Below are 16782 nucleotides of genomic sequence, written 5' to 3' on the forward strand. Positions count from 1 at the left end.
AATGACTTTGTAGAAATTGAGCTTCAAAGAAGGTCACAAGCCATGTTCCAGAAATGACAGAGGACACATTCATAAAGAACGAAGGCTACGAATAGATGAGCTAGACGAATGGCGAGCACATAAACCGAGAACACACGATAAACCAAAATTATGCCAGAATGAGTCTGATACCTCTCCAAATCGACTTAAGGTTGGTGATAAAGTCTTACTAGATGTCGCAGATCCCCACATTGTCACTACCACACCGAATGAGGAAATTCCTCTTACGATACTCAGTATTTTTCCATTCGGTACGGTGGAGGTGAATCATCCCAGGTTCGGCACTTTTAAGGTAAACAACACCCATTTAAAACCTTATTTTGATGAGACTAATAGCAGGAATGAGGAGTATAAAATCCTCAAACCACCATGACCATTCACTGAAGAGGTAAGTCGAGCTTAGACTATAAATAAGCGCTTCTCGGGAGGCAACCTGAGCACTAATATTATTAATTTCTTTAAATTTTGGTATTTAACTCCTAACCTACTAATAGAGATCTTGAATACAGGTGTTTCTACAGAGACACGACCAAGCACACGGGCGTTCTTAAGGCTGTGTGAAAATAGGGTAAAAGATTTCCCTAACACGGGCTACAATAAAATGCCACGGTCATGCGACATGGCCGTGGTCGAGCCTGCCAAAACAACACGGGCGTGCGACACTTCCATGTAGAAGACCCGTGGTTGAACCTGTTAAATTAACACGGGCGTGGAGCTTGAACACAGGGGCATGGGAGAAGCGAACGAAGCTAGACACGGCCGTGAAACACGACTGTGTGAACCCACACGCCCAAAGAACACGGGCGTGTACTAAATGTCAGACGCGCCCAAATTTGAAATTCACAAATCACATGGGTTGAAATTGGGGGACACGGGCATGTGCCCCAAAATCTACAAATACCCTACACTATTCACTTTCTTCCCCATTCAAAAACCCTAACCCTAGCCGTTGCAACTCCACACAGCCCCCTGCCACGCCCGTGCGCCGCCTTCAACTTCATTTTTGATGCCCAATCTCTCTTCCTTAGCGTTTGTTTACTCTCTTCACTTCTATTCTACTGATTACTAATGCTTATTATTACAATAATTTCTATTTCTTTTGAACTATCTTCCATTTCTGTTCATTACTTTATCATGTTGTTTACATTTTTAGTTAGTTATTATACATTGCATGTTAAATAAAGTGATTAGGAAACTTCATACCCATGATTTTACCATGCTCATTCTCATGATATTCACATGTCAATATCTCTCATGTAATTTGCATTGTTCAATTATGTCTTATACATTTCACGTTGCTAGGAAAGCATCATTCTTTTACACATGTCATTACTACATACAATGTAACACCCCGAACCCGAGACCGACACCAGAGTCGAACACGAGGTGTTAACAGACTTTAAACCCCTTATAAAAAATATTTCCCAGACACTGCCAATCTGCGTACTAGTCGCTTTAAAAATCATATCTTGAGTTTCACAACTCGAAAATCAGTTTCGTGATTTTTCCCTGAAACTAGACTCATATGCCCATCTACATATTTTTTTCTAGAATTTTTGGTTGGGCCAATTAGTACAGTTTATTAGTCAAAGTCTCCCATGTTACAGGGATCGACTACCCTGACCTTTGCGCATTACGACTTGGATATCTCCTTGTACAGGGCTCCAATACTGATTCCGTTTGTTTCTATAGAAACTAGACTCAGAGAGGAATCTATACATATATGGTATGACTCCTAATTATCTCTGGTTAATTTATAATTAATTTCCAAAGTCGGAACAGGGAATCCAGAAACCGTTCTGGCCCTGTCTCACGAGAACCTGAATATCTCTTAACATACTGTCCGTATGATTGTTTCGTTACTTTCCTATGAAAGTAGATTCATCAAGGTTTTTATTCACTATTTAATTCCATTCCTACTATTTTTAGTGATTTTCCAAATCTACATCACTGCTGCTGTCAGCATCTGCCTTTAAGGTAGACTTTACCTATTTCATGGTTTCCATGATTCAACTAGCCCTTTTTGCATAAATAGCACAATTTATGAAAGTGATTAACCATCCCCGTGGCCAATCCTTGTCAAGCATATCCACACCAAATGATTATAACATTATACTCAAACACATATAAGCCATTTTCGCATGGCTATCCAAAATTTATACAAGTCCAAAGGGTCCACGACCCACAACAAACGGGTAGTCCTATACATGCCATTTCGAAGTTCAACCAAAATTGTACCAAAAGGGGGGCTTTGATAGTGTGGGCGACTTTGACTTCAAGATCCCGAGTCCGATAGCTGGAGAACCAAATCTATAAAACAGAGGAGCAATGAAATGGAGTAAGCAATTTATGCTTAGTAAGTTTTGAGCAAGGAATTCCAGCACAACAAAGTATAGCATTCATATAGCTAAACGGATAATTTCATATGCACAAATTTACGATATAATACTTGCTTCACATTATCAACCCTTATGTACATACACAAAAGATCAACTCAGCCAAAGGCCGGTAGCTCGTTTATCAACTGAGCGAATACTTATTTGTAAGGGCTCAACTAAATTCAAGCACATACGAAACATACCTCAATGTTGGGATGTTTCGAGAGTATTAACTGGAATTTTACAGCAAGTTCATTCATTCCCAAATCACGTACCTTCGGAATTTAACCGGATATAGCTCCTCGTTCAAATGCCTTCGGGACATAGCCCGGTTATAGTAATTCGCACAAATGCCTTCGGGACTTAACCCGGATTTAGTAACTCGCACAAATGCCTTCGGGCTTAGCCCGGAATTAGTATCTCGCACAAATGCCTTCGGGCTTAGCCCGGAATTAGTATCTCACACAAATGCCTTCGGGCTTAGCCCGGAATTAGTATCTCGCACAAATGCCTTCGGATCTTAGTCCGGATATTGTCACTTAGCACTAGCCTTCGGGACTTAGCCCGGACATCATTCAAATAACCATGCACATTTAACAATAAATCATGGCCCATTCGTATTTCATTTTCGTTAGCAAAACTCAAACACAAGACATTTATCATTCTTGCAAATTCGGCTCAATAGCCACACAAAGACCATGATTTTAATTTGCTTAAAACATGATCTAATCACATCATAATTTAAGCTCTCTTACTCAAGAACTTACCTCGGGTGTTGTCGAACGATTCCGATAGCTATTCGACCACTTTTTCCTTCCCTTTATCGGATTTAGTTCCCCTTTGCTCTTGAGCTTAATTAAACAAATAAATTGATTTAATCATTTGAGCATCGAAAAGAGGAACACAAGGCACTTAGCCCATATTTATACATTAGACATTAAAGTCACACATATGTACGGAATCATGAATCAAACTCAACATTTTAGCTAATTTTTCCCCCTTGGCCGAATATGCATGTCTATTTTGGGGCCGATTTCAACACTTAATACATTCTACAAGTATGGTCACTTGTATTGACTAAACACCCTTTTGTTTCAAGTTCAAAACTTGGCTAATACACACATATACACACTAGTAAAGCATCCTCTCCCTTTCCATCAATTTAACACATGCATTGCTCATTAACATGCAAAAGTTATATTCGGCCTTAGCACACAACTTGCTAGCCGATTCTTCTCCATTTAGCAACCAATGCACATATGTGCTCACTCAAAAATGCTAAAAGGAGGTTCAAGAATCATCAAGCCACCATCACATGCATCATTAACAAGCTTCATATTTAGCATGCAATGGCATTAACACAAACTCCACCTAGGCCGAATCTTAACTCATCCTCATGCCTCATCACCACAACATCAAACATCAACCAAGAATGATGCATCCATGGCCGAGTGTCATTTCCATCACATAGCAAGATTTAGACCATGGGCTAGGTAGAACTCAAGCTAACAACTAAAACATGCATGCATCTCATGGAACATCATCAAACATACCTTAGCCTAGCTACATGCATGGCCGAACCTCTTCAACCTTTCTTCTTCCTTCCTCCTTAAAATTTTTGGCCAAGGATGAACCAAAGGATGAGCATTTTTTTTCTTTGTTTTTTTCTTTCTAGTTTCGGCTAAATGAAGATGAGAAAGGATGAACAAAAATTTTCTCCTTTCTTTTCTTTAGCTCACGGCAATGGGGGGGAAAACAACTACACACATTTTTTTTTGTATTCATCATACTCCTTTTCATTATTTTATGCCCATGCCCCTTATTTTATTTTTTTTCCTACATACCTCACTAGGCCAACATGTTCCCAACATGTTTCCACCCATAGCATGGCCAACCACTAGCTCAAATTTTGGGTAATTTGACATGCAAACCCATCATTTTCACAACATGCATTAATAGACCATTTTAAATTAGCCTATCATATTTTCACCATGTCTCATATCAATCCCTATTTAATAATTTCTCATGCAATTGGCAAAATTGGAGAATGAAACTTCCACATACTCATGTACACACATAATAAGCATAGAATATGGAAATCAATTATTTTTATGACTCGGTTTTGTGGTCCCGAAACCACTTCCCGACTAGGGTTAATTTTGGGCTGTCACAACTCTCCCCCACTTAAGAAATTTTCGTCCCCGAAAATCTTACCGGTAAATAGGTTTGGGTATCGTTCTTTCATCGAGCTCTTGGTTTCCCAAGTAGCTTCCTCGATCCCGTGTTTGAGCCATAACACCTTCACTAACGGAACCCTTTTGTTTCGCAACTCCTTCACTTCACGAGCTAGGATATGCATCGGCTCTTCTTCATAACTCATATCGGCTTGAATTTCAACCTCTGATGGGCTAATTATGTGCGATTGATCAGATCGATAGCGTCGAAGCATCGAAACATGAAAGACGTCATGAATCTTTTCAAGCTCAGGGGGCAAAATCAATCTATACGCAACCGGACCAAGTCGTTCGGAGATTTCGTACGGCCCAATGAATCTCGGGCTCAACTTGCCCTTACGGCCAAACCTAAGTACCTTTTTCCAAGGCGAAACTTTAAGGAACACTTTATCTCCCACCTGATATTCAATGTCCTTTCGTTTCAAATCCGCATACGATTTTTGACGATCTGTGGCTGCTTTCAGACTTTCACGGATTACCTTTACTTTCTGTTCAGCATCCTTAATCAAATCAACTCCGAAAATTTTACTTTCACCGAGCTCGGTCCAAAACAACGGTGTACGGCATTTACGACCGTACAAAGCCTCGTAAGGTGCCATCTTAATACTTGATTGAAAACTATTATTGTAAGCGAATTCAATCAAAGGTAAATATCGTTCCTATGAACCACTGAACTCGAGGATGCAACATCTCAACATATCCTCAAGTATCTGAATTATCCGCTCAGATTGACCATCGGTTTGGGGATGAAAAGCAGTGCTAAAATGCAGCTTGGTACCCAAAGCTTCTTGCAATTTCCTCCAAAATCGCGAGGTGAATCTCGGATCTCTATCCGACACGATAGAAATAGGTACCCCGTGTAATCTCACAATCTGAGAAACGTACAATTCAACTAGTCTATCCAATGAAAAATCCATACACACGGGGATAAAGTGAGCCAACTTAGTCAGTCTATCAACAACAACCCAAATCGCATCCTTCTTACTTGTTGACAATGGCAGTCCGGACACAAAGTCCATTGTGACTCGATCCCATTTCCACTCGGGTATCATGATCGGCTGAAGTAATCCTGAAGGCACTTGATGTTCCGCTTTCACTTGTTGACATATTAAACATCTCGAAACAAAGTCGGAGATGTCTCGTTTCATACCATGCCACCAAAGCCAACGTTTCAAATCGTTGTACATTTTCGTACTCCCCGGGTGACTTGACAGTCGGCTACAATGGGCTTCGTTCAGAATCATCGAAATGAGTTCCGAACTCCTTGGAATACACAAACGACTTCTGAACCTCAAACAATCATCATCATCAATTTGAAACTCCGATTCCTTGTTCGGAGCACACTCAGCCCGTTTTGCAACCAATTCATCATCAACTTTCTGGGCTTCACGAATTTGATGAATCAATAATGGTTTGGCTTTTAATTCAGCTATTAACACATTGTCGGGTAGAACAGACAAGTGCACATTCATCGCTCGTAAAGCAAACAATGATTTCTGGCTTATGGCGTCCGCAACCATATTAGCCTTTCCCGGGTGGTAATCAATGACAAGCTCGTAATCTTTCAACAACTCAAGCCAACGTCTTTGTCGCAGATTTAAGTCTCTTTGAGTCATCAAATTTTTGAGACTTTTGTGATCCGAAAATACATGGCACTTCTCACCAAATAAGTAATGTCGCCATATTTTAAAGCAAATACGATGGCAGCTAGTTCAAGATCATGGGTCGGATAATTTTTCTCATGTGGCTTTAATTGTCTCGACGCATAGGCCAGCACTCGAACTTCTTGCATCAATACGCAACCCAACCCAAGTAGGGATGCGTCACTATAAATGACAAACTCTTTGCCTGATTCGGGTTGCACTAAAATTGGAGCTTCAGTCAAATAAGTGTTTAGTTGATCAAAACTTTTCTGACATTTCTCCGTCTATTCGAACTTAACATCCTTTTGAAGTAGCTTCGTCATTGGTGTGGCTATCATCGAGAAACCTTTGACAAATCGTCGGTAATAACCGGCGAGTCCCAGGAAGCTCCGAACTTCGGTAATATTTCTTGGAGGCTTCCAGTTAAGTATGGCTGAAATTTTGCTCGGGTCAGCTCGAATACCCGATGCGGATACCACATGACCCAAGAAGCTAACCTCTCTTAACCAGAACTCACACTTACTGAACTTAGCATATAACTGCTTATCCCGCAAAATTTGCAACACTAGCCTCAGATGCTCAGCATGTTCGGTCTCATCTCTTGAATAGACCAAGATGTCATCAATGAACACAACTACGAACCGATCCAAATATGGTCTGAAGATCCGATTCATCAAATCCATAAATATCGTAGGGGCATTTGTGAGCCCAAACGGCATCACTAAGAACTCGTAGTGACCATATCCCGTTCTAAAAGCAGTTTTGGGTATGTCCGAATCTCGAATTCGCAACTGATAATAGCCCGATCTCAAATCTATTTTTGAGAACATTGAGGATCCCTTCAGTTGGTCGAACAAATCATCGATACGCGGTAACGGATATTTGTTCTTTATCGTCACTTTATTCAGTTGACGATAGTCAATGCACAACCTCATGGTTCCGTCCTTCTTTTTCACGAACAATACTGGTGCACCCCAAGGTGAGAAACTTGGTCGAGCAAAACCTCTATCCGTCAATTCTTGCAACTGAGCTTTCAACTCTTTTAACTCGGTTGGTGCCATACGATACGGAGCTATCGAAATCGGCATAGTCCCAGGTACAAGCTCAATACCAAACTCTACCTCCCGAACAGGTGGTAAACCCAGTAATCCTTCAGGAAAAACATCTGGGTATTCACAAACCACCGGCACAGATTCGGGTTTCTTGTCTAATTCTTTGTCATCCAGTACATACGCAAGGTATGCTTCGCACCCTTTTCTTACATATTTCTGGGCCAACATTGCTGATATTACAGCTGGCATCCCCTCCAAGTCCGTAGACTCACCTCGGATTACTTCGTTATTTGCGCACCTCAAATCAATAGTCTTGCTTTTGCAATTCACAACCGCATCATGCGCGGTCAACCAATCCAAACCAAGAATAACATCAAATTCATCAAACGACAAAAGCATCAAGTCCGCCGGAAAACAGGAACCTCGAATTTCTAGGGGACATTTCTTACACACTTTGTCGACAAGCACGTAACGACCCAAGGGATTTGACACCCGAATTACGAACTCAGTAGACTCAATAGGTAAAGTCTTACTGGATGCTAAGGTTTCACATATGTAAGAATGAGTAGAACCGGGGTCAATCAAAGCAATTACATTAGTATCAAAGAGAGTAAAAGTACCGGTAATAACATCAGGCGAAGAAGCATCCTCGCGGGCACGTATAGCATAAGCTCTAGCAGGCGCACGAGCCTCGGATCTGGTCGTAGCATCTCTAGATCCTCTCTGACCACCACTAGCATTGTCCGTATTTCCAGATGGTCTACCTCGAGCAGTGGTAGCACCCGGTTTCCCACTCTGATTTTCATTCTGTTCAAACAACCTCGGGCAATCTTTAATGAAGTGGTCAACTGATCCACACTTGTAACAGGAGCGGTCAGGGAATCTACAACTCCCCGAATGCCATTTACCACAATATCGACATTTCGTTCTATCTCGACGTTCATTCCCAACACTGGCGACCGAAGTGCCTCGTGTACCCACAGGGGGTCGATCACGATCTCGTCTAAAAAGGCCCGAAGTGCCTCTAAACTGGCCCGCATCATCTCGAAATTTCTTCGATGCCTGTTGAAGAGACTTTCCCGAAGATCTTTTACGAAACTCTCCAGTTCCCACATCAACTTTTTGTTTTTCTTTTCTAAGCTCTTCGGCTTTACAAGCTCGCTCGACCAGTACTACGAACTCTCGTATTTCAAGAATGCCAACAAACATTTTTATATCTTCATTCAGCCCATCCTCGAAGCGTTTACACATGATAGCCTCGGGCGAAACACATTCCCGAGCGTATCTACTAAGTCTAACAAATTTTCGCTCGTAATCAGTAACTGACATGGAACCTTGCTTAAGCTCAAGAAATTCCTTCCGTTTTTGATCAACAAATCTCTGACTGATATACTTTTTCCGAAACTCAGTTTGGAAAAACTCCCAAGTTACTTGCTCTCGGGGCACAACAGAAGTCAGAGTACTCCACCAATAATAGGCAGAATCACGTAGCAAGGAGATAGTACACTTTAGGCATTCATCGGGTGTACAAGATAGCTCATCGAGTACCCGGATAGTGTTGTTCAACCAAAATTCAGCTTGCTCGGCATCGTCACTATCCGTAGCTTTAAATTCAGTAGCCCCATGTTTTCGGATTCTGTCAACTGGGGGCTTATTTGACCTTATTTGGTCAGTTACCAGAGGTATTGTAGGTGCGGGGGTGGTATTAGTTGGGAATGGAGGTTGTGGGACAGCCGTATTAGTTCGAATGTATTGGTTGAACCAATCATTCATCACGCTATAGAAAGCTTGTCTAGCTTCATCATTCGGGTTACTAGCATTAGGTTGAGAGTCCGCCGGCGCTGTCCCTTGTGCGGGAGCAGGCGCTACACTCTCAAGATCATCAGCTACCTCTCGGTTGGGATCGGGATCCATTACTATAAATAAACACATTTACAATTGTCAGAAATCACCACACTATCAAGTAATCACATAAAATGGCATGTATAGCTAGACCCAACGCATTACGGTAGTCCTAGAATCGACTAAACCGTAGCTCTGATACCAATCAAATGTAACACCCCGAACCCGAGACCGACACCAGAGTCGAACACGAGGTGTTAACAGACTTTAAACCCCTTATAAAAAATATTTCCCAGACACTGCCAATCTGCGTACTAGTCGCTTTAAAAATCATATCTTGAGTTTCACAACTCGAAAATCAGTTTCGTGATTTTTCCCTGAAACTAGACTCATATGCCCATCTACATATTTTTTCTAGAATTTTTGGTTGGGCCAATTAGTACAGTTTATTAGTCAAAGTCTCCCATGTTACAGGGATCGACTACCCTGACCTTTGTGCATTACGACTTGGATATCTCCTTGTACAGGGCTCCAATACTGATGCCGTTTGTTTCTATAGAAACTAGACTCAGAGAGGAATCTATACATATATGGTATGACTCCTAATTATCTCTGGTTAATTTATAATGAATTTCCAAAGTCGGAACAGGGAATCCAGAAACCGTTCTGGCCCTGTCTCACGAGAACCTGAATATCTCTTAACATACTGTCCGTATGATTGTTTCGTTACTTTCCTATGAAAGTAGATTCATCAAGGTTTGTTCACATAATTTATTCACTATTTAATTCCATTCCTACTATTTTTAGTGATTTTCCAAATCTACATCACTGCTGCTGTCAGCATCTGCCTTTAAGGTAGACTTTACCTATTTCATGGTTTCCATGATTCAACTAGCCCTTTTTGCATAAATAGCACAATTTATGAAAGTGATTAACCATCCCCGTGGCCAATCCTTGTCAAGCATATCCACACCAAATGATTATAACATTATACTCAAACACATATAAGCCATTTTCGCATGGCTATCCAAAATTTATACAAGTCCAAAGGGTCCACGACCCACAACAAACGGGTAGTCCTATACATGCCATTTCGAAGTTCAACCAAAATTGTACCAAAAGGGGGGCTTTGATAGTGTGGGCGACTTTGACTTCAAGATCCCGAGTCCGATAGCTGGAGAACCAAATCTATAAAACAGAGGAGCAATGAAACGGAGTAAGCAATTTATGCTTAGTAAGTTTTGAGCAAGGAATTCCAGCACAACAAAAGTATAGCATTCATATAGCTAAACGGATAATTTCATATGCACAAATTTACGATATCGTACTTGCTTCACATTATCAACCCTTATGTACATACACAAAAGATCAACTCATCCAAAGGCCGGTAGCTCGTTTATCAACTGAGCGAATACTTATTTGTAAGGGCTCAACTAAATTCAAGCACATACGAAACATACCTCAATGTTGGGATGTTTCGAGAGTATTAACTGGAATTTTACAGCAAGTTCATTCATTCCCAAATCACGTACCTTCGGAATTTAACCGGATATAGCTCCTCGTTCAAATGCCTTCGGGACATAGCCCGGTTATAGTAATTCGCAAAAATGCCTTCGGGACTTAACCCGGATTTAGTAACTCGCACAAATGCCTTCGGGCTTAGCCCGGAATTAGTATCTCGTACAAATGCCTTCGGGCTTAGCCCGGAATTAGTATCTCGCACAAATGCCTTCGGATCTTAGTCCGGATATTGTCACTTAGCACAAGCCTTCGGGACTTAGCCCGGACATCATTCAAATAACCATGCACATTTAACAATAAATCATGGCCCATTCGTATTTCATTTTCGTTAGCAAAACTCAAACACAAGACATTTATCATTCTTGCAAATTCGGCTCAATAGCCACACAAAGACCATGATTTTAATTTGCTTAAAACATGATCTAATCACATCATAATTTAAGCTCTCTTACTCAAGAACTTACCTCGGGTGTTGTCGAACGATTCCGATAGCTATTCGACCACTTTTTCCTTCCCTTTATCGGATTTAGTTCCCCTTTGCTCTTGAGCTTAATTAAACAAATAAATTGATTTAATCATTTGAGCATCGAAAAGAGGAACACAAGGCACTTAGCCCATATTTATACATTAGACATTAAAGTCACACATATGTACGGAATCATGAATCAAACTCAACATTTTAGCTAATTTTTCCCCCTTGGCCGAATATGCATGTCTATTTTGGGGCCGATTTCAACACTTAATACATTCTACAAGTATGGTCACTTGTATTGACTAAACACCCTTTTGTTTCAAGTTCAAAACTTGGCTAATACACACATATACACACTAGTAAAGCATCCTCTCCCTTTCCATCAATTTAACACATGCATTGCTCATTAACATGCAAAAGTTATATTCGGCCTTAGCACACAACTTGCTAGCCGATTCTTCTCCATTTAGCAACCAATGCACATATGTGCTCACTCAAAAATGCTAAAAAGGAGGTTCAAGAATCATCAAGCCACCATCACATGCATCATTAACAAGCTTCTTATTTAGCATGCAATGGCATTAACACAAACTCCACCTAGGCCGAATCTTAACTCATCCTCATGCCTCATCACCACAACATCAAACATCAACCAAGAATGATGCATCCATGGCCGAGTGTCATTTCCATCACATAGCAAGATTTAGACCATGGGCTAGGTAGAACTCAAGCTAACAACTAAAACATGCATGCATCTCATGGAACATCATCAAACATACCTTAGCCTAGCTACATGCATGGCCGAACCTCTTCAACCTTTCTTCTTCCTTCCTCCTTAAAATTTTTGGCCAAGGATGAACCAAAGGATGAGCATTTTTTTTCTTTGTTTTTTTCTTTCTAGTTTCGGCTAAATGAAGATGAGAAAGGATGAACAAAAATTTTCTCCTTTCTTTTCTTTAGCTCACGGCAATGGGGGGGGGAAACAACTACACACATTTTTTTTGTATTCATCATACTCCTTTTCATTATTTTATGCCCATGCCCCTTATTTTATTTTTTTCCTACATACCTCACTAGGCCAACATGTTCCCAACATGTTTCCACCCATAGCATGGCCAACCACTAGCTCAAATTTTGGGTAATTTGACATGCAAACCCATCATTTTCACAACATGCATTAATAGACCATTTTAAATTAGCCTATCATATTTTCACCATGTCTCATATCAATCCCTATTTAATAATTTCTCATGCAATTGGCAAAATTGGAGAATGAAACTTCCACATACTCATGTACACACATAATAAGCATAGAATATGGAAATCAATTATTTTTATGACTCGGTTTTGTGGTCCCGAAACCACTTCCCGACTAGGGTCAATTTTGGGCTGTCACATACAATGACAAAGTCACGAAATTATTATATTAGTTATGTTTGGTTGTGGCTGAAAGTCTGCTTTTTAATTGGAAATTGTATTCCTTTTACTTCGACCACTCATCAAAATGACTTGATGATTCTAATCGTAGGTACCATGTCATCGTCAAGAGGAAAGAAAACTGCCGTACCTGCTTCGAAGAAGAGGAAGGGAGCGTCATCTTCCGCGGGCCCAACCGCGAAAATTTGTCACCCTTTCCTACAGTTTCCCCGAAGGCCCCAAGACGAACTGTTCCAAATACTTTGGGTCTACCCCTTAATTGCGGGCTGCTGCATCGACTGGGCTGCCGTAGAACAAGTCCAGATGGCTGACGCGATTCAGGCTCTCCTAACCACCGACCCTTGGAAGCTGTTCTTCAGGATTATCGAGCTGACATACCTCGAGCTCATGATGGAACTATGCTCAACGTTCCATCTCCAGACCGTAATGACAAGGTATGATGATCCCGGCACGGTCCAGTTTTGCCTAGGTGGATTAATCCGCCAGCTAAGCGTCTCAGAGTTTGGTGCTACTCTAGGCCTATATACGGAGGAGTTTTGAGAGGAGAATGAACTACATGCTCTTAGTCGCCATATACATTTCTCTCTCTCGAAGTGCTGGCACACTTTGGCCCCTAGCACGGCCTCGTACAATCCTAGCCGCTCCAAGGCATCAGTTCTCCCACTATCCCTGAGGTACTTACACGCTATTTTAGCTCACACGATTACATGGAGGCGAGAGAGCACTGGCGTCGTCAACACCCACGACGTCTACTTCTTATGGTGCATGTCGCAATGGCACGTCATCGACCTTGCCTATTTCATCGCCCTTGCAATTCAGCACCAGGCAGAGCGGCATCGGAAGGGGGTCATCTCCATTGGCCCCTATGTGACTAGGCTGGCACGACACTTCGGGCTCCTCAATACCGCAGCCCAAGAATCATCCCTCACCCTCATCAGGCAGATGTCTCCATAAAGCATCTCGAGCATGCTTAGCATGAGGATGATCGAGAGGTGCCGAGGAACCTACCCTCCCCAGTATCGTCTCGCCCAATCTACCAAGGAGGAGGCCTACGAGGACATTCATGATGATGTCCCCCCATAGTACGAGGACCCACCGACTCAGTCACCACCACCCTCTCGTCAATTCATGCAACAGCTTCATATGTTGACATCTCTGAGCTCCTCACCCGATTCGAGCAGTAGTGTTTTCAACGATTTGACAACATTGATGCTACTCTACAGTAGATTTTTTAGCACCTCCACATCTCATCGCCAGTCCCACCTCTCGAACCATCCAGCGATGAAGATTTTTAGAAATATTTATTTATTGTTTTATATTTTTAATTTTTATTGAAACTACTTTTTATTTTTGTTAGATTTTAGAAATTTATTTTTAATTATTAATTTCGGTTATTTCTTTTCGAGTACATATTCTTCCTAATATCCCCTAAAAAGTTCCTGATTTTATTACAGTTATATAGAGCTCTTAAGCTCATCATCACATAGGAAATAAAACTCCACTGGAAAAAGTTCTCCACGACTACCATGTCCTGCTCGACCACGACCATAGCTACCACTAGATATAATATTCTTTTGGCGTAGGACTTATGGCCTAATGAACCTCTACGACCGCTGGAGTATCCTCCTCCACTCTCAAACCGATCACTCTCCAAATCTCTAGTTCGAGGAATTCATCATACAGGAAGTTTCACTTCTCTCCCTATCTTATTTTTATACTCTAACATCTATCTTTGTACATTGAGGGCAATGTACATCTTAAGTGTGGGGGGTATTTATTTCATTATCAGAAAAATCCCTGAATAATCATCTTGTTCTCTTGAAAAACTCTCATATCATATTTAGCATAAATTTTAATTAATTTATGATTTTTATTGATATATCTTGAATTACAACATAGGGGTTTATGCATTGATTTTTTAAACTTTAAGACATTAGAGAATCAAGCATGATAAGTTGATTTTTAGGAATTTAAAATTATAGGTTGTTTCCCCAAGTCTAGGTATTACTTTGAACTGGAATTTATGAGTCTAAACATCAAAAAGCCATAATTTATTGTGAGATTTTTGAGCCGTTTGAGCATCTATTAATCCTTTCATGCTCACTTTTATTATTGCTTTGAGTGCGTCAGTATTGAACTGTTATTCTAGAACTTGCTTGATTATGCATGTCGAGACCACACCATTTGATTTGATATGTCAAAATGATTAAGGCACTTGGGATTAACCCACTCATGCCATGAAAAGCCTACCTCCACGATTAACCCCTAGTAAACCCCCTTGAGCCTAACAAACCATTTCTTGTATTACATTTAATATTAACCTTTAACCCATTATTGTTGAAATCCCCTAAATTAATCCCTATTTTTGTTGAGATTTGAGTTGAATAGACTGCCTAACTATGTTTTGTTCTTAATAGTTAGTATATATTATTTTAACTTGTTCTTAAAAAAAAAACTATGCATGCATATCTATAATTTCATATTTTGAGAAAAGCTCTGTTGTACGCAAGTGAAGATTAACTCTTTTTCTAGTTAGGAAATTTTTCAATTCAATCCGATTCTAACCCTTTCTTTCAGCTTGTGACCACACCCCCTAACCAAGCCTCATTACAACCCTCTAAGACCTTTTTGATTGATATATCATCTTAAATTATAGTAGTGGAGATTTGATTTTCATGCAAGCCTATGGTAATGACTTTTTATTATTGACTATTGAGTGCTTTATTTGTTGTCCTTAAACACCTTGAGTGATTTGAGTGAACCTTTAGTGAGGATGTGAAACTCTGTGATATTCTGAATCAAAGGTAATTACTTAGACGAAAGGAAGCACCTAAGTTTGCATGACTAAAAACTCAACTTGGAATGTTTGAAACTTTTATGTTCTTTTAGTTGAATTCTCAATGTATGATTACTTATGGATTAATGTGAGATCTTATCGATAGAAATTATAAGATGGGAAGAATTTATTTTGATTATGAGTTGAGAATTTTGCTTGAGGACAAGCAAATGCTTAAGTGTGGAGGTATTTGATAAACAGTAAATTATACATATTTTTACCCCATGTTTAATGCATTTTATGGATGATTTCTCATTAGAATTGGTGAATTCGATGCTTCTAATGCTTTAATTTCATATTTTATACTTAGGAGAGCATAGGAGAGTGAAAGGAATGAAAAATGGGCCAAAAACAGAGAAAATAGGCCAAAGTACGAAATCAACACGGCCTGGACCTCCTCACACGGGCAGACCACACGGTCGTGTCAATCTGGCAGAATTAGAGCATGACTCACACGGGTATAACACACCCCCATGCCATTCTAACAGGCTCGAACACGGGTTGAAGTAATCACACACGGGCGTGTCCCTGTCAAGCCCAAGTTAAGTCCAATTCAGAAAAGGTCACTTTTGAGGGCTTCTAAGCATTCAAAAGCCTATAAATACACCCTATAAGAGGAGAAAAAGAGGGACGGAGAAGAGGGGGTAAGGAATTACTCCAATGAAGCCGATTGATCCATCTCAGAAGTCGAATTCATCATCAAGACTGAAGATCTCTCATTAATTTCCCTTCAGGAGTTTTGGGTTTTCTTTATGTTTTGTATTCTTTATTCTTCTGAGATGTTTTCTTATTTAGTTATGAACTAAAACCCCTAAATACCTTAGGGGAATGAAACCTAAGATGAATCTTGTTATTATTTTCTGAATCGTATGATAAATATTTAACTTGTTCTTAATTCTTGTTTTGATATCCCAGGATTTTGATTCAAGACATGCTCTTATTCAGAGGAGGAATAGACCCTATCTAAGAGTACTTTTGTCATAATTAAGCGAAGTTGATTGCACGCCTAGAAATAGGGTGACAAGATTTTACCGAATTACGGTGAAACTTAATAAGGGGATCCATAGATCGAGTTAATGCAACCCTAGAGTGTTAATTAGAAAAAAGTCTCAGTTATTTAATTTAGGATTAGACATTATTAGTCTTGAATAGGGATAATAACATAACTTAGGGATCTCTACAGAATAAGTTGAATAAATAAATCGTCCGATTCGGAGCTAGAATAACAAGTAAAGCCTAGGTGGATTTTTCCTTAGGTATTGTCTTCATTCAATCGATTTTCCCAAAAGAAATTCCCTAATTCTTTTCTCTGTGAGTTCTTAGTTTAG

The sequence above is a fragment of the Gossypium hirsutum genome, chromosome A08, assembly GCF_007990345.1.
Source record: "Gossypium hirsutum isolate 1008001.06 chromosome A08, Gossypium_hirsutum_v2.1, whole genome shotgun sequence".
In the NCBI taxonomy this organism is placed as follows: domain Eukaryota; kingdom Viridiplantae; phylum Streptophyta; class Magnoliopsida; order Malvales; family Malvaceae; genus Gossypium; species Gossypium hirsutum.